The 19,974-nt window shown below is 45.6% G+C and overlaps 2 long non-coding RNA genes across 2 annotated transcripts; one reads left to right on the top strand and one right to left on the bottom strand.

The window, feature by feature from the left end:
- Window positions 1–37: 37 nt before the first annotated feature.
- On the top strand, window positions 38–18,588 carry LOC131579286 (uncharacterized). The gene is made up of 3 exons (XR_009277667.1): window positions 38–454; window positions 979–1,168; window positions 17,681–18,588. It is a non-coding gene; the product is annotated as an uncharacterized LOC131579286 (long non-coding RNA).
- LOC131579285 (uncharacterized) lies at window positions 12,889–14,666 on the bottom strand. Its single transcript, XR_009277666.1, has 2 exons — window positions 14,362–14,666; window positions 12,889–13,521 (listed from the first exon to the last, which is right to left on the bottom strand). It is a non-coding gene; the product is annotated as an uncharacterized LOC131579285 (long non-coding RNA).
- Window positions 18,589–19,974: the final 1,386 nt, after the last annotated feature.

The following is a 19,974-nucleotide window of genomic DNA, read 5'->3' as shown; positions in this document are numbered from 1 at the left end:
CTCCCCTCCCACTCCCACTTTCTTCTTTAATCTCGCTCTTCCATGCGATGGAAGAGAAATCCTGCCCCCCGGAGACTCGCCGCGACCCGCCGGGTGCGCTTCCCCCCCAGCCCCCTGCCTTGCTTCCCCGGGGAAATGTGTGATTTGTTTTGGTTTCCAAACCACTTCATCCCGCTTCTCCTCCCTTATCGCTGGTTTTCCGCATCAAGACCCTCATCTGCGAGGCACGGGGTCCCTGACTTCACGTTGCCTTCCTAAATGTGCCCGGGAGCGCAGCCGGCACCCCGGCGGGACGGGAAATTGGGGGAGCTCCGATGCTTCCCACACATCCCTCCCGTCGTTCGCGGAATCCTTCGGTTGCTGCTCCGCCACCGATTCGGACCCACTAGGAAGAATTATTCCACAGAATCAGTCTGCCCTGTTTTTCACAGAGCTAACAAGGGAGCCTGCACATGTGGGTAACTGCTACCAACTTTGGGCTGCCTTCTGCTAGCACCCCAAAACCCCTCAATTCCCCTTACGTCAGCCTCGAGGGAATCAGGGCCAGGGGTCTCTGCAGTGGGCAGATGGTATGTGAGGGAGGGATGGAGAGGTGTAGTTCACAGCTAGGAATAAACTGCATTTATCAGGATTGTAGGAAAAAATTGGGGCAGAAGGGACTTCAGGAGATACTTTGTAATTTTTAAAAGTATTTCTGTTATTTAGATACTTGTCTTTTCAAGTCATCCAAACCCCTTAGACATTAAGTTGTACTGAGAATCAATGGGATGCAAGCTGTGAGATGCTTGAATCCATAGCAGTGAAAGGGATGTTGGTTCCTCACCCTCCTCCTCCTCCTCTTCCTCCCATGGTATGTCAACCTAGCAGCCATCAGCACTATGTAGGGTGAGGAGAAGGAGCTTCTATTGACCTCGTGTAGATCCATGATCCAAGACAAGCTCTGCCTGATGACTAATTTCCTCTTTCTACTGTGGCCAGGCTGCCCCAGAGCAGACATTGCAAGGATTTTCTTCAAGTGGAGAAAGCAGAGGTTTTGGAGAAAGTACTGGGGAAGATGTGCCGAGTCCTGGTTCAGCACCGTATCTGTGACAGCGGTGCTGCCGCCTCCATTACCTCCCGTGTCCCAAGTGTCACTGTGGTTTGATTTTCCTTTCCAGGAGGACTTTAGGTGAGTCAGTTGAACTCAGAAGTGCCTGACTTCCCAGTGTGGGTAGCAGCACCCCCCTGCCTTGTAGTGGTGCTGGCAAACCGCCCTGATATCCTCAGCTAGAGCCTGTGAATTATTGCTGCTAATGCTAGGGCATGCCTTAATGACTATTTTCTCCATCTTTCATCTTAGTTCCTCTAACTCTCAAAGCTGAGAGCCAGCAAAGGGATTTTCAGTTGACCATGTTTCTCCCACGCATCCCAGTGAGTGGCAGTAGCAGCAGCCCCTCCAGCAGGGTCAATCCTTCAGTGGGAGCCTCTGTTAAACATTTGGTGGCTCTTCACACCAGAGGAGGACCTTGGCCCAAAATTGCAGTCTCAGCCATTAAATTCTGCCTCCCTAAAATCCCCCTGCTTTTCCAGCTTGACTCCATGAACCAAATTCACTTGGGCAGTAAATAGATAAAGGCCATAAAAACCAAAGGCATTTGCAGCCATTTCCACCATTTTCCCCCTCATTTTTCCCCTAGGGCATGTTTATCTTCTCAGTGCTGGTTAAGTAGTTGCTGCCTTGGCGGTCGCTGCGATACGGAGTGCTTCCAAGAAGAAACCTAAACCTGAGTGTCCCTAGTCACATAACTGCCCGTCAGGCCTTCCCCTTCTCTCCTTTTAGTATCCTTGTGGTTATGGGTATCACAGGATGGCTGGGGTGGCCCAGCTCATGGCTGAGTCACGATGGGCCTCGTCCCTCAGCGTGACGCACAGAGCGGTGCACGCAGCCCGTCCCTGCCTGTGCCCCGTTCACAGAGGGGACAGCAGGGACAGCTGCCAGCCACAGAGCACAGACTGTGAGCACACAAACCTGCTCCCACTGTGCTCACCTTCCTTTGCTTCCACTGTTAAAGCAGGGCAAACTGGGTGGGGACTGTCACCATCCAGTTGGGTTGTTCCTGTTTACCTTAACAGAGGTTGAAACTGAAACTTGCTTGGGACTAGGCTGAAGGGAGAGGGATTTAAACTGCAGTGGAAGAGTTCATGCAACCTTTTCTACCAGCTTAAGTTGTTTATATGAAGGTTAACTCTTTCGATTAGGCCAAGGTGTGTTTCCTGAAGAACAAACCCATCCCTTCAGCACATGCCATGGTAGCCCCAGAGCCACTGGTGTGTCTTCCATGTGCAGTGGAGATGGGCAGTGATGCCTGACCTCACAAACCTAGCCTCTGGAAAATAAAGCATTGTGGCTGTGCTGGCACTGGAATTTGGTCTGGGGGCAGTGTGATCTTGTGCAATGCCCCCAGAGAAACATGGCTTTTGGGAGCAAATGCAGAAAAATCTGCAGGTGGTGCTGCCTTCTCTGTGCCATATGGAAGCAGCAGCTCATTCTGCTACATAGTGCCTACGTGTCAAAATGATGGCATGAGGTGAACAACAGATGGAGGGAGTCACCTGGCTGTGAGAATGCAGTGACAGGACTTGTAGTGAAACTTTTCGCCTCTCCTTTCTGCAAAACACGTTGTGCCAGCCTTGTCTGCACTCAGAGCTGTGTCATTTTAGCAGTCCTGCTGCATCCTATGGGTCCATTTTTTACAGATATGGGTAAGGCAGGAACTTGCAGGACATAGACACACTCCAGGGAAAGTTTCATCTATGGCAGAACCAAGGTGATGGTGCCAGTGTCCTGTGCCACTGCCCTTTCTCCTTCTTGCTGTCCTCCCATTTCCCCCCTTTGTCAGCTCTGAGGTTCTCTGTGCTGGACCTCCAGCCCAGCCCTGTTTGATGTGCCTGGCATTTTTTGATGTGGTGGTGTGGCCATGGCTGCACACTGGTAAGGTGGGAAAGGGGTTGCTCCTCTGCTTTGAGAATGACTAAAAAAATAACTTCAGCACCAGCATCACTTGTCAGGCAACCCTGCTACCTCTGCCTTCAAGGGTAAATAAAGGACAAGAGGAAATGGCCTCAGCTTACAGCAAGGGAGATTTATGTTGGATATTAAGACCACCACCTTTGTGACCAAAAGGGTTGTCAGGCATTGGAAATAATGAAATAAACCCTTTGCCAGTCCCCTGTGAAGGACATAAGAGTCCTGGGTAAAAATCACTGGAGAAGTGTTAACCTCTCCTCCCAGCATCCTTTGTCACTGAGTTACTCAGAGTCATGGATTAACTCCACCCACATAGGGTCAATTTCTCCCTGGCACTACAGCACCATACCCTAAATCAGTCTCTGCCTTCTCCCAGTGGGTGACACACCCTGTTGGGTGGCTCTCTGCCCCGGTAAAAATTAATGTGGATGTAAGAAAAGACTGTGAAACCCCAGAATGTGTCTTCAGACAATGTGTTTTTTAAAAGGGATAAGCAAATAAGAAGGAAAATGGAAATAATCTGCTAGGTGGCAAGAATTAGTTAGGAATTATTGGGTGCAGTTGTGATGTTTGAAAGGCTTGTCTTCAGAGCCCAGAGTAGGTGATGGGGAAAAGACATGCTGCAGGTGGGTGTCAGGGAGATGTCTCCAAAGCAGTGCCCAAAGGACAGGACATTTTCCCTGGGAAAGCATCCTGAGCGTTTCTGAAAGATGATTCAGCTGGTGACAGCCTTGTACTTCTGGAAACCAGAACAGACTCCAAACCCTGTGAAAAAACAGAGCTCTGCACTTGTTAAAAAAGTACAGCTACTCTCATGTACAGTTTCCAACATCCTCCTTAGGTAAGAGGAATTATTTTAAAATGCTGTTGAAGAGCAAAACCAGAAGTCTGATTACAAGTGGCAAGATGAGAATATCAATGTGAAGTTGAATCATCAAAGTGAGACTGAGATGCAGGCTTAATTCTTCTTCTTTTAATGTTTAAATATGTGTCATGTAGTCTGACATTATCATTAATAGTCTGACATGTGAGCAGGCATCTTCCTCAGGAGGTTTCAGGGTTTCCGTATGTGTTTCAAAATGTACAAGATATAAGAAAGAAGAAAGGGAGAACTTTTCTTTTTGCAGTAAAAATTCCATCGGGAGCACATTCTTTTATTGTGAAGTATTTAAATAACAACCAAAAAAAAAAAAAAAAGAAAGAAAGGAAGAAAGCATAAGCTTGGCAGGCTGAAAGTTTTGTCCAGTCCTTAATCTGAGGATAAAAAGAAAAAAAAATGAAAAAAATGTCTCTGGTTTTATAGTTCTATGAAAAATACATCTTAAAAAGCAGCAATTTGAGAATGTAGGCAGGCGAGGAGAGGAAAAGTGAGGAAAGGCTGCTGAAACACATGTCTATTATTAGTGAAGAGAACTGAAATTTCTCCAGCATTAGGAAAACCCTGTAGCATTTCTAAATACCCATAAAATGTACAGTGGGAGTTGTAAGAACCTGTAAAGTTGGTGGTCTCTCATCAGTGGGTTGTTTTAAAGCTATTTGGAGACTTGGCAAATGTGCATGGGCAGGATTATGTGAGTCCTCTTGGATAGTATGAAACTGAGGAAGGATAGTGAAATGAGATAGGAAATGAGAATTATTCACACACAATGTATATTGGAGTCATATCTGTCATTGACTTAAAGCTGTATGTCTTTTTAAATGCTTATTTTTTACTTGACACAGTCAATATGCATTTAGAGGAAAAAAGTGCTTATGACAGCCTGCAGCTCAATTTTGTTCTCTTAGCCTGAATGATGAGATGTAAGTGTCCTCTCTTCTCTTCAGCTGTAACAGTGATCTGAGGTCTGTAAAATATGTTTTGTCAGTCTATCTCAGCAAAGAGCAAAGGGTGAATGCCTTTGTTGCCTGTTCACCTCTCCATGTGGAGGATGTTGCTGCTGTCCCGTGGCATTTCTGTCTATCAGAAAGAGGTGCAATGATACCCAGAGGCAGAAAAAATGAGGCTTGTGAGAAGAGCAATGCAGTTATGCCAAACATAATGATTGTTTGCAGTACAATGCATAAAAGAATAGTGGAGCCTATACTGCTTGAATTGTATAAATATAAACTGGACACATTTCAAAAACAGATGATAGATTTTTAGCTGGGGACATGATGCAGGAATTACTGTATGAATTTGTGTGGAAAGCTGAACTAAATAATCATACAGGTTCCCTCTAGCCCTACTATTACTGAATCTCCAACAGATATCTGACTTTCTGATACATCACCATGCTTCTTGGTGGGAGACACTGGGTCCTCAGCAGTGTTGCAAATCAATATGGATCTGCACTCTCCTGCAGGTGGAGAGGCTCAATTTTATAAAGAAGTAGTGTTGTTTAAAATGAAAAGAAACTGAAGTTCTCAGCCTAGCCCTAGTGGAAGTACTACCTTACCCAAACCAGTGTCTCAGTGCCTCCCTCCAGCTAAGGCAGGGCCATAGATGTGTCCCCAGGGACCTGTCAGAGGCTGAGCCATGCTGTGGCAGCTTAGACAGGGACCCTGGGGCCATCGAGGTCAAGGACAGCTCACCCAGGGACTTCAGCAAGGGCAGTGTTGGCTCCAAAATTTCTTGGGTGTGAGATGTAGGGGAGGCTGAATAGCTGGGTAAGGACCTGCAAAAACCTCAACTCTTTCTCCATCTGTGAGCCAATGCACTGATTTATGCACAGTTGCACTGGCAGCTGGTCTGGCTTCAGCTCCATCTGACCTCATACATCATTAAAACCAGTAAAAATCCTCCCATTTGTTTGCATAGGACCTGTGTGAGGCTGGGAGGTTGTTCCTGTGGTCAGGAGAGGGGCTGTGTGTGGAGATGGACATGAGGTATAGTCCCAGCTCTGCCAAAATCCCCTAGTGGGCTGTTCCCTGTAGTGTCCCTGGTCTCCTGGATCCTGGTGAGCAGCAGTAACATGTCCTGCCTCGCCCCAGCCCACCTCCTCACTGTGCTCCCTGTCCCCTACTGCACCAACAAGATGCCCAGTATCACCATTAGCTCAAACTTAGTCACCCCATGTACACACAACATTCTTTAGGCTTTTCTCTTTTGAAGTTTCAGGTCCCCTGGAAAAAAAAAAAAGAACAACAAAAAAAAACAAGTGAAAAGGATGAGGTCTGAAGATATTAAAATCTTTCACTTATTGTTCTTTTGTTTTAGAAAAAGGACAGTTAACCTTAAATTGGACATAGGTACAGGACAGACTCTCTTTTAGTTAAAACCCATAAATTTTGGGTGGAAGTTTACTTTTGTGGGTGAGGGCAAAGCAAATATTTGTTTGCCAGATTTTTCAATGATGGCTGTTGACTGTGGTCTGCAAGGTCCCAAGAATTCCCAGTGACTCTTAGTGGTTACGTAGAAAGTGTGCAATTAGAGGCATATTTATTCCAAAGTCTCTGGTCAGACTCTGTAGGTGTAAAAGAGCTTTTAATGGTGAAAAGGGAAGAGCACTATCACTGACAGCTTCACTTATGTGAGCTAATGTGCTCACATCTCCAGTGGGCTGTTCCCACCATGGTGGAGAAATTGAGGTTTTGGGAAGGTAGAGATGCTTAGAGAGGCTCCTCCTCCTGGAGATCTTACCATCTGCTAAAGTCTATTATATTCTTCTATTAATCATTCATCAGAAAGGCTGAATTTACTATTAGAGTATACCAATGGTGTATTTTTCCACAAAATCTCATGTAGCACCTTGTCTCTGGTTAAGTTTGAACTTCATGTTGGGATACATTTCTGCAGAGGCATGTTAGTGAATAAGGACATGGGGTCCAGGGTCATGCTTCTGTAATTTATCTTGAAATCATAAAATAGAAAGATTCTAAGAAACTGTAAAAAAATAAATAATAATAATAATAATAAAAGGAAGAAGCACATTGAGTGCAGAGTGGTGCTACCTGTGGTACATCACTGCAGCTTCTGGCAGTCAGCAGCTAAGGGATCTCCTGAGGCTGAGTTTGGATTATGGTGTTTAACAGCCCTGCTGCCATCATTACTGTTTTAAGCCCATTTGTACTAATTTGTAATTTTTAGTGCCCATGACAGTCCCATAACTCATTTGTGAGAGAAATGTCCTTTTTTTCTGTTCTTAACTTTGTGTCTCATAATTTCATTAGTTACTGTCTCTCTCTGGCCCTTGAAGTTTTGAGAAATGGTGCACAATTATTTCCTGTTCACCTTCTCCATGCAAGCCATGACTTCACAGACCTCTCTCAGATCCCCTCTGATGTATTTTTCTCCCAAGATGAAGGGTTTTAGCCTATTCTGGCTCTTTTGTCTGGAAACTGTTCCCTGTCTCTGGTGTCTTGTTGTGCTTCCTTGTCTTTTGTAGTTCTGCTCTATCCTGTGTGAGATTGACGCATTGGAGCTATGTGCAAAAACTTGTGATATTGCTCTGAAGTCTTTTCCTACTAGTTTTCAATTTTCTCTTTGCTTTTTTAATTCTCATGGAGCACTAAATTCTTATTTTTAGAAAACCATCCAGGGTAGCTCTTACTTTGAAATTTTTCATAGGTTCTCACATTTGTAACGCCAAGGGAATGGCATCACTCACAACACCATTCCCTCAGTGACAGTCCCAAAAACTCAATTTGTGAAACAGGATTCCCTCCTGCAGATACAACACTTGATTCTTCCACATTACACCTTGCTCTCTGCTGTCTCTAATGTTCTTTTTTAGAATGTTGATCAGTTTGCCTTACACAGAATCGCACTTGTGTGTTTTCGTTCCTTCTCTGGAACCTGCTTTTTCATTTTGCATTACATTTATTGCTTTTATTCTTTTGGCATAGGCTGATTTAAACAGCAGGCTGGCTTTGCACCACAGATAACCATTCAGCAATTTCCTCTCTGGATTTCCATAGAGCTCTTGGGTGAATGCTGTCTGGCCTTGCAGATTGGTCTCATTCATTTTATCAGTTTGTTTGAAAATCTTTTCTACTGGCGCTTCAGTTTGAGGAATCTCTTCAGATGTGCTCTGAGGAGGAGAGGCTGCAAGGTGGGATGCATCCTCAGTATTTATTTGACTTTGCTATCATGAGATAATGTGTCTTGAGTGCTCATTTATCACATATTGATCATCTATCAGTCTGAACAGCTGTCTGGAAAACCACTTGCTTTGAGGCAGCTTTTGTTATTAGCTTTCAGAGCTTTAGAAAATTGCTTTTCAGAAGGTTTTTTAATACATTTATATTGACTTCTAACATTGGCTTACCTCTGTGCACATTTCTTCCATATTCCCTTTCTGGACTTCGTTCCCATACTTTGCTTCTGATAGACTTTGTTCTGTTGTTCACTCTACGAACATTTAGGTACTGTTTAAATAAAATCTGTGAGTCCTGAAACCATTTGACTCCTAACTTTCCATTTCAGCTTCCTTTCAGTACAACTCTTCAGTTTTGTGTTACTGCCTGTCAGCATGCTGAAAGTAGAGAAAAAACTCAATTACTTAAAATATGAAAGATGTGACTGGTAACCAATACATCAGTTTAATGCAGGACTTGGGTTAGTACTCGTCAGTAAATGTCTTCCTACATTTAATATGATATAAAATACAACCCCTGCCAAAATTCAAGGCAGTTCTGCAATACAGTTTCTCCACTTTGGCCTCCTAACATGTTTCACAGCACATAAATGCATACTCTGTGGGCATTATCAACTTTCTGACAGTTTGGTCTGTGAACTTCTCACTTCTATCCTGAGCAGGGCCCCGTGGAACAGTGTACCAAAAGAATACAGGGAAAGAAAAATTAGACTGAGGGTCTCAGCAAGGTGGCCACGGTTAGGCAGGGCTCTAAAGAAGTGAATGAGAACAAATGTGCTCAGTGGATATGAATTTGAAGAATACAGTGGTCTGGATAAGCAAGATGATGGCCCAGAAATTTGGCCAAAATACACCTAGGAACCCCTCCAAGAAGAAAATAAAACTTTAGCCTGGCATTAAGTTGAAGATTGGGAAGAGCAATGACACAGGGGAGGACCCAGGACAAGGATGGAATGGAAGTCAAGGAGATGTGAATCAGGGATAGGAGAGGTCATGCTCAGGAAATACAATCCCAGCCCAGGAGGATGGTGATGAGCAGAAAGCAGTGAAAAGGGCTCCTTGAACAGTGACTGGTTGAGGCAAAGCTGCAATCAATTGTTCAAGAAAACACCCAGGTGCTTAGGCACTTTTTTTTCCACCCTGGCTGCAGAGCTCAAAACTAAGGCAGAAGTCAGCAGCAGTATGGGAAATATTTTGGGATACAGCCAGAGAGGACATGAGAGACAGTGACACAGAGACTTCAGGTTCCATGAATAACTCTGAAAATGGGCTGTGAGTAGTGCCTCGCTGTACTTGCCTATGTTTGTGAAACATGTTGATATTTATTCATGGTATCAGTGGTGTCACCCAAAGCAAAAATAGCCACAGAGCTAACACATGTGAGTTCGAGCAATAGCTTATCAGTGATATTTCTGGGCTTCTCTAAATGTAACGAGACCAACTTCTTCCTAGGTGTCCAGATGTTTTGTTGGAATGTGTTCACTGCTCGTTGAGTGCTTCTTCAAAGGAGGAACACCTTCCAGCAAAGCTGTAGAAAGCAGTTTTCTAAATAAAGTCTTGCGCTTTTAGGCATGATCCAAAACTATCTTTCCATTGGTTTTCAGAGGCTTTTGGATTAAGCCTTATATGCAGATTTGCCAGTGCTCTCTGATGAAAAACAGTGAAGGATGTGAAGTGCCATATGGCATTAAGTGGATTTTATTGGGTTTGGAGGTAATGCAGAAACCCTAAACTGAGTGGACCCAGAAATTCTGGCTGCTGAAGTGCGATTCCCCATCTGTACTGAACATCAAGGTGGCTGAAATAAAGGTCAGGGACCCACATTACCATTCTCTGTTCCACTGGTGGCTTATAAAATATTTTAGGATGCATTGAGTGGGCTGTATAGGAACAGACTGACTAGTTTAGCAGATGTCAGCACTAGAAGAATGTCTGCCATGATCTGGTGTCTTGTCCTTTGATAGCTGTTCAAAGAGCAGGCAGGAAATTGCACTGCTGAAAAATAAATTGGATATTAGCACACCAGAAAGAGCTGATAATGTTTCTCTTTGTGATACCCGGGCTGAGCTGATCAGAAAGCCAACCTCAGCTGCCCTGAAACAAGAGCCTAGTGAAATATGTGCTGTGGCCCTGACTCCAGTTTTCATGTGGACATTTTTATTCCTCTGCTTTCCACCCACCTTTGAGCAGAGCCAAACATGATGCACAGTCAAACAGGACATAGAGGCTCTTTAATTTTCACATTCACCCTAACTTAAAACCATTTTCCTGCTACTGATTGCTCCTAATAACATTCAGAGCCCCTGGTGAATTCCTGAGACAGTAATTTGCTTTCAAATCCACAGATATATCATGATAAGTATCAAACCTCGTCACAATCAAGGTGGAAATGGGATGAGAGGAAAGCATAGAATCATTATGAGGATCTATTATGGAGCTTACCTGGAAGGGGGGATAATAAAGATTTCTCTATTTAAAGGTCCAGATGTCTGTGTTCCAACTGATATTTAAAATACATACTGTGCACTGCAGTGAGCTAAACAAAAGAGCATTTCCAGGGCTGCTGCAAAATATTTACCTCTCAAATGCTTTCTGTCAGAAAATTCCTTTGTGGATTAAGCATTTTTTTTTTCCTTGAGAAGTGACTGTTTCTGGCATGAAATTTCAAATGGTTACTGAAGTTTTATATCTAAAAGCAAAAAGTTTATTTTTAGCTGTTTCTATTTATTTTAAGTAAAAGTCAGAATTTTTGTGAGAGAAGAAAACTCAGTTTTCAGACCAACTGCAGTCCATTCACAGTTCCAGATGAAGAAGACCCTGAATAATGTAATTTTGAGGCATCAAGCTCTGTGTGAACATTGGAAACTCATAATAGGGTCTTGACTGTTACAAGACTTCACTCCCTGTCATGAGAGAGACTGGAGAAAAATTGGACATGTACAAGGCCTCTAATAACAATTTCTGAGTAGCTCCTAAAACTAGTGAAGTTGAAATAACATGTCCATGTTAAATGTATGAGGGCCTTTAGTGTGAAATATTTTCAGTCATGAAGGCTCTTGGAGAGGTTGGTTGAGTGACTCCCATTCTTGATGGTGGAGACTTGATGGGTTTCCAAAATTTGCCTTGCTCTCCTTTCACAAGCTGTAGGTGCCTGCTGCTGCTGAGCAAATTCACCCTCTTCAGTGCCAAATCCTAAGGCCTGGATGAACCAGAAAAGTAGTTTGGCAAGGTATGAATTTGAGAGTATCTTTCTCTTTGGAGATAAGGGTTTGTGCAAGATACAAGGGCACTTGGTGGAAGGAGAAACCCAGTTCTGGAATAGAGAGAAGTGTTTTTGCACATCCTCATATGATGGTGGATGTGTTATTTGAGACTGCTCAGCCACAAATCCTAGGGAAATTCAGGTTTTTAAGTTCCTTCCAGAGCTTCTCGTGGGAGCTGAGCCTCCAACCCTGAGGTTCACAGTTGAGATTTGCCTGAAAGAATGAGTGCTCCTTTTCCCTGTCATCTCTGCTACCTTCAAACACTGACATCCCCACCTGCCCCCCATGGGGCCCAACCCAGCGCTGGTGCTGTGCCTGGTGCCCGCAGAGTTGGGGTACGTGTCTCCAGACATGGCACATTTGAAGTACTCATTGTTTGATCATTTGGTTCCACAAACAATCCTGCTCCCTCTGCAGGAGGAATTATCCTGTTTTCCATCAGTTGATTTTGGATCTTCCCACTGAGAAGCGATCCAAGCAGTGAAGAGCTTCTTAATCCCATTACTGTGGAGCCGTTCTGAATAAACTGACCCATGGGGTAGAAGCTGTTGCTGCTGAAAGGCTCTGCACAAAAAGGAGAGGTTTAGTTTCTCCTGACGTTGATGCACAGCCTCTGTTTTGCTGCTGAATTCCCATGTGCCACGGAAGGACCCTGTTTTGTGCCCCTGCCCCAGAGGATGAGAAGGCAGCACCTCTTGGCTCTGCATTGTGCAATCGTCTTGGCCACTGACGTGTTGGGTCTGCGGGGGGAGCTGCTAGAAGTGATGTGGGAAGCTCAAACCTGAAGTCATCCTTCTCTGCTTGCCAGCATGAATCATTAAATCATTTGCTTTTGCAGGCTGTGGCCAACTGTAAGCACCCGTGGAAAGGGAGAATTCACTCTCCTTCTGCCTCTGCAGCCACACGGGGCCAGATCCTAGCCTGGTGCCAGTGGCTTAACACTAATGATATTCATTTTTTTCAGAAATAAGGAAAAAGTGGGTTCTATCTGTTTATTTAGGTTCCCCCCCCCCTCGCCCCCCCCCCCCCCCCCCCAAAATATGGTCTCACCCAAAATTTTTTCAAGGTATTGTATAAAGTGCTATTTGGGAAGGATCAAGAACATCTCTTGATGTGTCTGAGCACCTTTCCAGAGATGCTTCCCACTTTCTCACCTCAGCAATATAGGGTAAGAAGGGTAAAGAGAACAAGAAGTTCCTGAATGCAGCTGGAACTCCCTCTTTTACACAGAGGATCTTTTTTCCCTGGCACCTGCTGGTCTGCCAGGAAGGGTCCTGTGTCTGCTGAAGATGAAGCTGGGCTGCCACAGATGGCTATGGGTGAGCTAAAGCTGTCAGACCTGGTTTTGGTTTCTGTTGGATGATCCTTCTGGCAGTGGGAAGGAGGAATTTGTTGAAAAGATGATTTTGTTTAGATTCAACAACTTTCCTAAGCACAAGTTCCTTCAGAAAATCCAAAGATGATGGCAAGCAATGGCTTTGGTTGATTATCTCATCTCACTTCCTATTTTTGAGTGGAAACTAAGTGATTCTTTTTCTCTCAATTACTGAGACAGCCTTCTTTAATGCCAGGCTACAAAGGTGGAAAGCTATAACAGTGACAAAACATAGAAATACCCCAGCAGGCGATGGACACAAAAATACAGAGAAATGGCTTGAGGTGTAGAATAACCACAACTGGCACATGACTTATGGATTACACCCGTCATATGATCAGCCCTTAGCTAGTTATAAATATTATATTAGAAGTATTAGTGAAACCAGATGGGTTGCAACCAGTCCAAAATGTGGTGAGCCTGTGGCCTGAAATAAAGAGGGATGAAGCACAATGCTTTGGCATTAAAAATCATCATCATGCAAGAACCAAGAACTGATGAGGAAAAAGAGGAAAAGTCACATAGCTGATTGTGCTGTGCACATGATGCTTGGGAAATAATTCTTCTGTGTCTCATGGCAGCAAAATATATTTCCTAAGAGTCTGCAGCCCACATTGGATGTTTCATCCTGATGCTAATTAGCTGTGGTAATTAGTCAGATTGCTCTTATTTTGGGTGGCCAGTGGAAGAAGAGAGAATGTGGAAGCCATCACCCATTGTGTGTTTCCTGCAAAGGGACTGGACATAGCAGGACTTTTCTTCTGGATGTGCCTGGATTGCTCGAGGCTGGTGCTCAGGTTGCTGTGGAGGGGGTGATAAAATAGGTAAATGCAGCTTTGTCCATCAGTGCCTCCTTCCCTGACCCCTTCAGATGCTGTCCCTCATGTCTGAGAAGGTTTTAACCCCCAAATAGTCAGTGCCTGGTGCAGCTCTTGCCTTTGGCTACTGAACACACTTCACATCTCCTGTTGTCCCTGTGTTAGCTATTCTCCCAGAATTTTTTTCTGGCCTTATCTTTGCTTGGAGGTTCCCAAACATTCAGCAATTGCATCAGGAGACCCTGAGAGCCGCATCAGCTCCAGAGGATGGCCCAGGAGCACCGGGAGCACTGAGCACCCCACGCTCCGGGCCCGGTGGAGCGCAGCAGGCCGCACACCTCGAGCCGTGGCAAGGAGCATAATTATGATGCATTAGGTGCACCAGCATTTGCAGCCAGCCCCGGGGTTACCCGTGGGGAGGCTGATTTATCCCTGCTCCCAGGGATGGGGCAGACAGTGATCCGGCACCAGAGCGCTGTTGCCGGCTGTTAGCAGCTCGGGGTCGCGCAGGTGCACGGCCAGCCCCGTGTGACAGCCCGCAGCCCGCACAGCTGACAAAATATGCCCGGCATCTGGCACTGTCCCACGTCTGGGCCTCCGGCTGGCATGCCAGCCCCGGCAGCCGGTGCCTCCCAGCGCGCCCGGGCCTGGATCCTTACACAAACACACCGGGGCGGCCGCAGGAGCGCTGCCAGCCGCGGATTTGGCCCTGTCGTGCAAAGCAGCTCTCGGTCGTGCTTCCAGCCCTGTTTGTGAGGTCCTCAGGAACCTCGCCTGTGCCTGCACCTCGCCCGCTTCCCCCAGCCAAATGTGAGTCACCCACCTGGTTCTCTAGAGATGCCGGGCTCTCCACTTGGTCCCTGGGTAGGTCCCTCTGCCTGCTCTTGTCCCTCTCCAGTCCTGCTGAGAGGCTCATGGAGGTGCTGGGGTTTGCAGGCTTGGTGAGGACTGGTTGCATCCATCCTGCCCCAGCCATCAAGGGGAAATTACCTGGGAACTCTCCTCATCCCCCATAGTGAGGAGCTATGGGTTAGATGACTTTTGATGAGCTGCTGGGTTAGATGACTTTAGGCTGTGCCCTTGCCTTGGTGGGTTGTTGAGGGCTGTACACATTTGCAGCAATACATGGATACAAATGACTAATAATAGGAAAGCATGTGCTAGGTCTACGTCCACTCCTTTCCGTCCCAAAAAGGAATGGGCTCTCTCCAAGAGCCCTAACCTTGTCTTGAAGGCCAGGTCAACATGCTTTGCTGATGAGGTGGCCTGAATTTCATCTCCCTCATATCACTTTTGGTTCTTGGCAGACGTGAGAGTCCGTTGCTTATAATACAACTTACCTCTTTAAAAGGGCTGTTCCTTTGAAAGGCCTTTAAAAAGAAGCCAATAAAATTATTTCCATGTTCCAGATGGGGAAACTGAGGTATGGGGAACAAAACTGACTTCCCCAAATTACACAGTAGCACTGAGGCAGAAGCAAATGGCTCAGTCCTGCCTGCCTCTGTTGGCCACCATGGCTTGATCTGCAGCCATGGAACACAGGGTTGGGTGGCAGAACTCACCTGTGACATTTATCCTTTGGGGTGACTGAGTGTGTCCCCGCTTTCCTTCCTCACTGCCCATCAGTGCTCCCTTGCACCACACTGAGGGTGTTCCTGGGAAGAAGGAGGCACTTACAGGCAATTAAGACTTAAGGTTTTATAGTCAACTACAGCACCTAGAGCTGTTATATGGGCTGGACACACTGGTGTGATACTTTGCACAAGAATTTACTACGTGGAAAAGGACTTGGTGAAATGTTTTTTTTCCCCCCATACATTGTCAGGAACTTGCGTATTTTGTTAATGGTTAAAGATACTTCACAATAAAACCAAATGTCACCGCTGCTGTGCATACACTTTGTGTGAGACAGTCTCTTTCTTGAGACTAAGAAAAGCACAGAAAGGAAAAGTTACAATATCCATTTGACATTAACAGGATCTGGGGAAAGGAGATTCTTCTCAGAATCACACAAGAAACTGGTGACTGACCTGAGAATGCAATCCATTTTAAATAAAGCCTTGGTCCAGTGATCTAATGACCAGCACTTGTTCAAAATATGAATCTTAATAAGATGAAAATGGATGCAGAAAAGGAGAGTGATGGAGACCTTGAATGCTGAGGGCATTTTTGTTCATTCTCCCCTATAGCTGGATCAAGAGTCAAAACCAGGATGAAAATGTAAGAAGAAAGGTGTTAATGGAGAGACAAGAGCGATCAAGCTGTACCAATGACTCTGGAAAACAAAAGTGTGGGGGGGGAAAAAGCTGTATTCCAAGTGGGCATTGTGTCCTGAGCTGATGCTGCAGTTCAAAGCCTGATGGTCTTTGGACTTGGGTGGGCTGGTGGCTGTGTCACTGGGCACCACGGCACAACAGTGCAAGGGCAGCTGCCAGGTCAGGAGACATCAGAAGAGCACAGGTACAGACCCTGCTTAGGAGGGCCCTCAGCGATCCCTAGCTGCTGTCCAAAGCTGTGGTTTGCCTCTGAACAACCATACTTTCTCTCCAGTATTTTAATGGATTGATGAGAGTTGTCTTTGCAGTAGTTCTCCTCTTCTCCTTCTGCAGCTTCAGTCTCTTGGGTGGTGTTTTCCTGTGGAGTGGTGACATTTTGGTGGAAATTGGGTGGGTTTGGTGGTGGTGTTTAACTGTGAAAATGCTTCAGAGTGGGACTGAATTCAGCAAGTCTGGAGTCTCAGGTAAAACTTGGTCTTTGGGTTTGCTTTCACAAGAGATGCCCTTCCCCTCACACATTGGGTTTCATTCATATGGAAGGAGAAGGCAACAACGAGGGCAATTTTACTGCTCCTTTTTACCTCTGGAGAGTTGCCACGGTCGACATCAGCCCATCATGTGCTGGTGACTGTGCTGCATTCATCTGCTGGCTGAACACTGATTTCCCCTGTTAGCAAAAAAGGCAGATCCCTAAATGCTGCCACTTGCTGCAGGTCAGGCCACCACCTCGCTTAGAGCCTCTCCTGCTGGGACACTTTCCCTCCCTGGCTTATTTGGGCTCTGTGTGCAGCCTGGCACTCTGCACAAATGATGTAGCAATGAAAAACTACAGATGTGCAGACAAAAATGCCTGTTGGGTCTTTCCCTCCTCCTGTGCTGTGGGGAGTTAATGGACATTGTTCATTAGGGGAAATTTTCTTTTTGTCTTTTACCTAATTTCTCCATTTCCATGAAGCATATTGATCTTGAAAAAAAATCCTACTGCTTCCCCAAAATATAAACAAAACTCTCTTCTATAGAGTTTGATACTTGTCACTGGAGGGAAAAAGATATTCTGTTTTGCTGGAGGGTATTTTTGGAGGTGCTGCTGTCCCATCCTCCTGCCCCATCCCCTCCTTGGGGCTGCCCACTGCCCTGGCGCTGTGCTGCATCTGCTGCCTTGTGCGTGGATTCAGGATTCAGGCAGGATTCAGCCTCATCCATCCCAACCACTTCTGCCAGATGTCACCGCTGTGCAGCCCAGCAGACCCACGGGGGTATTCCTGCAGGAACGTGCCTTTCAGAAATACCATCCTCCAGCACCCCAGCCTCAGAACTGCTGGGGCTCTGTTTGCCGAGGAGGGGAAAAAAAAAAAAGCAAAAAAAAAAAAAAGCAAGCAACATGCACACAGGAGGAAAAAAAAAAAAAAAAATCTGAAGGCATCCAGTTGCTCCTGGGCAAATTGCCAGTGATTGAGTGACCTGCTGCTTCCCCAATATTGCATTCCGCTGGCATGTCTTTAGCCCTGGCTGACGCCAGCCATCTAACTCACCCCCAAAGCAAACATTTCCAGTTGGCACCGCTGCCTTGTTTTTCTGAAGAACCGATTCATGCCTCCCTTAAAAGTTTTACTATATCCATTTTTTTTTCTATTTTTTTTTCTTTTTTTTTTTTTTTCCCCCTGGTGTGTGGAGCCACCGGGGATCGACTGCTGCTTCAGGGATTTCTCCTTAAAATATAGGAGAAGAAAAAGAGAGAAGGAGGTGGGGGGGGAGGATTTTTTGCCACCTCCCTTTTTAGCAAGCATGATAAATCCATTCAGAGCGCTGGTTGTGCGCGAGTGTGGAAACCTTCTGCTAAAAGAGTTATTCTGTTCTCATTCACAGATAATTGCTCCCCGAGGGGCCGGGCAGAGAGCGAGGAGCAGAGACTGATAATCCGGGAGGACATGGATACAAATATCAGGCTGCTGCGCTGAGTGCCTGCTTAATTTATTGGGAACGAGCTGTTACTCAGCACTTTGCAGGATTAGACCCGCTGTAATTCTGTTATTTAAGGAGAGGCAGAGCCGAACCACAACAACAACCCACCCGGGGCCGCTGTGGAGACGGGCGGCGCTGGAGAGGAGCACATGCTGGTTTATTTTTTACGCTATGGAAAGAATGAGCTTTTAGGACACAAAGTCCTGGCGAGGGGGAGGTGGGAGGGGGGTGAGGGGACAGCCTGGCTCCGTGCTGGCCGCCCCAGCCCAGGGCTGCTGCTGGCAGCCGCTGGTGCCGGACAGGTGGGGACAGCACCCAGGTGACAACCGGGACACCACCAGCGCCTGCTGGCTCCCGCTTGGAACGCAGAGTGTTGTGTTCATTGTATCTCATCGTGTAGTGAACCAGCACTCCTCTGGTGGGCTGTTCTTATCTAGGACTTCACCAAAAAAATGATAATTCAGCCCCCTTCCGTCTTCAAGTTTACCTTAGGCTCTCTCTGCATCCTCGAAATTGGTGTGAATTACCCAGCAGGATGCCAAGAGGCTTGAACAGAGTAAAGAAAAGTGCCCTCTCTTTGTCTTCTCTGTCTTCGCCTGATGGACCTCTTCTTTCATACTGTATTTGGTAGAATTATCTGAATTTTCACTAGCCGGTGAAAAAGCCCCACCTTCTGGGAAACCAAAGGCCTGGAAAGAAATGTTTAGACCTTCTGGCCCAATTGGAAGTTGGAGTGACATTAAAATACAGTGGCCTTTTCTGTAGAAGGTTTCTCTCTTTGAGGAAAAGAAATGTATTTATCCGATTGTCTATTAAAGCATCTAACAGAACAAGCCTGAACATGACATGCTGTTTTTCCATGGGGTGGTCAAACAAGGACTCTCTGTGGAGTAATTTGGGCTATCTACTTCTCCCAGGTGCCTGGGAATGTTTCTCGCTTGAGTCTGTATTTTGAGTACCCATTCAGCTGGGAAAAGAAACTCAACGAGCTCTTAAAAACTGATTTTCTCCTTGGGCACATCTTGACACAAACTGTCAAATAAGAAGCTCCCACTCTGTCCATTTTACAAGTGGGGAAACTGAGGTAGGATGGAGAAATAGATTGCTTAAGGAAAATTCTGTTGGATAAGGCAGTCACAGAACACTGTCAATCTTTGTTTAATACAGCTGTTGCAATAAGAGAACTGAATGCTACTTCAGGGTTTCTCCACATATCAAATTATTTTGGAAGAGAAGAGGTTTCTTTGTGGCAGAAGGATTAGAGAGCCCTGGTGATGCTGGGATAAATACTTGCTTACAATTCCCTTAAATATATTATTGGGTAAGATTAATGGTGATTTTCGATCTGGAGGCTGAGGGTTAAAACCCTCAACTGAGGATTCTTTCCCAGCTTTCTCCAGTTTTCCCTTCGAAGATCAGTAATTGCTCCCCTCCTCCTCTTCTTGATTCTTGAGTGGTTTTTGGCCAAAAGGACCCTGTGCTCGTTTCATAGTAGCAGCTAGAAGAAAAGCTGACAGCTATGAGGTAGTAAAGACAAATGGTGGAAGGGAGAGTTTGGAAAAGCAGGTCTCAGGCTGTGCTTATGAGGAGTGATGACAGCAAACCTGTTTCTCCAGCAGAGTGAAATGTGAAGGGGAATACTTTGCTCTTTCAGGCTGCTAATGTAAATAAAAGGCACACAGAGAGACACGGGTAGGTTAACAATCAATTAAAAGCAAATTTCCCTTCCTGTGTGATGTTAGAAGGCTGTGGGTGATAGAACATGAGACAGGGATGAGACACCATGGCAAGTCAGAAGTGCAGAGACTTTAAGCACAGAACTGGGAGAACCAGCCCAGCAGTGGGGTTTCCCCTTTGGTTTGCAGTTTCACCTCCTGTGAGTGCTCGAGGGATACCTTTAAATTCATACAAACAATTCATTTGATTTCAACAAGAAGAAAAATTATAATGATCCCACTGATGTCTCAAACAGGCTACAGGCCTGATGTGATCTGGCTGTGTCCCTCAAACATCTTAATGGTGCTGAAAACACAAGTTCAGTTCCCTGGATATGTCATTCTTTAGCTGTTGTCTGGTTGGTTGAATTAGTGATGATGTTGTAATTCCATGACATCATATCTAAGTTCTTCAAAGCATTTCCATCTGGTTTCAATGGCATCATCAAGCAGGAGCAGAATGGGAACATGTGTCCTCAACAA

Source organism: Poecile atricapillus, chromosome 4 (genome assembly GCF_030490865.1).
Source record: "Poecile atricapillus isolate bPoeAtr1 chromosome 4, bPoeAtr1.hap1, whole genome shotgun sequence".
Taxonomy (NCBI): Eukaryota; Metazoa; Chordata; class Aves; order Passeriformes; family Paridae; genus Poecile; species Poecile atricapillus.
Note: the sequence above shows the minus strand (reverse complement) of the source record. Positions and strands in the feature narration are given on the sequence as shown.